Here is a 1,735-nt window from a genome sequence, read left to right as displayed (position 1 = left end):
CCTGACTCCCTGAGAAACTGAAGATGCTTAACCAAGCAAAGTAATAAACTAAGAACAATTAAGGCATGAGATCCAGGTAACAAGGGATCTAACACAAAAAAAGGGGGTGGGAAATGGAATTTCCATAAAAACGAAGAGCAAGCCAGAATGACAGCTGTGTAATGGGCCTAGAAAGCAACAAATTCAATCTGAAGCTCAAGAACAAAAGACTTCAAGAGGACCACTTCCAAAAATATATTTACAAATGATAGATTACCTGATGTGTTTCACAATAATGGGATGGAAGAACTAAGGGAAAGTATACAGAAAACTAAGCAAACCAAAAAGAAGAGATAGTTATCACCTCCAAGATTAAACAGAAAACTAAGCAAATCACCTCCAAGATTTAAAAAAAAAAAAAAACTTGTATGAGAAAGGAAATGTAAGGATATTCCACTTTGGCTCACCTGTCATTAATACTTCCACAATCACAATAATGTCAGCACTGAATAATAAATTTAAGCAAAACCTGAATTTCTATGTAGGGCAACGTAGGGCATAATGTATGACGGCTGAATCCTGATACATCATAGCCAAAATTTGTTAGATCCTTAAATGCAGAAATTACAATGTAAGCTTATTATACACAAATATGGAAATATATAGTAAGATAAAGCTGAAAAAATTAAATATCATTATAGAATAGTAAGAAAAGAACAGAAAACTATTTTTCCTTGTAAGTCTTGTGAGCTATCTGACTTTAAACTATGAATAAGCATTACTACTTTTACAAAAATGCACACACATACACACTCCAGTGAAAATTTTCAAATAGCAGAACTAAATATTACCAGATTACCTATTTTTAGGAAGACAACTGGTGGTCATGTGGAGAATGGACTAGAGGGAAAAGACTGGGCCAGAAGGAAGAGTTCAGAAACTCTCACAGGAGGCTAAATCTAATGTGGACATACATACACATCAACTTAAGCAGAAACAATGAGAGAAAAGAAAAAACAGTACCCAGATTCAAGACATCTGCAAATCAAAACAAAAGAATCTGGATGTAGGGGAAAAGAGAAAAGAAGTAATCGAAGATAACACTGAAGGTACAGAATGCACGAGACAAAGCAGTTTGATGGGAGAATTGTAGTTCCCATTTTGCACATGTGAACAAGATATTAAGAAATGTTTTTAGATGGCTGAAAATGTCTCCAGTTCAGGAGACATATTTGAGAACAAAATACACCAGCAACTAGGAACTTCAGAAGCATTCATTTCAAACAAACAAATAACTTGTTCATTATAAATCATTCTTATTTATTCATTACCAGGTATCTTCAGGATTTTTCCCATGCAACCAATATTTTTTTCTAATAATAAAACTGAAAAGTTTAGCAAAAAAGGAAAAACTTCTAGCCCAGTAGCTAACTTGTAGTGATATTTCTTTCCAGTTTTACTTTTACATAGTTGGCTACACTGTGTGCTTTTTTAGACCTTTTAAAGTATACATTTTCCCATGTTATTAAGCTCCCTGTCATCATGCTAATTGATATGTATAATAAATTATCCATAATTTATTTCAACCATAACCCTAAAGTCAATTGTTTACTATTAAAACTCTGATTAGTATATTTGGGCATAAACTGTCCACATTTATAGTTAATTCTTTAAGGTTGAGTTCCAGAGGTGAAATAACTAGTTTAAATGGTAACATTTTTCAGATTTTTGATAAATATATTACCAAACTGTTTTC

Source organism: Galeopterus variegatus, unplaced genomic scaffold (assembly GCF_000696425.1).
Source record: "Galeopterus variegatus unplaced genomic scaffold, G_variegatus-3.0.2 Scaffold11760, whole genome shotgun sequence".
Taxonomy (NCBI): domain Eukaryota; kingdom Metazoa; phylum Chordata; class Mammalia; order Dermoptera; family Cynocephalidae; genus Galeopterus; species Galeopterus variegatus.
The sequence above is the reverse complement of the archived record's forward strand: the minus strand, read 5'-3'. Positions refer to the sequence as shown.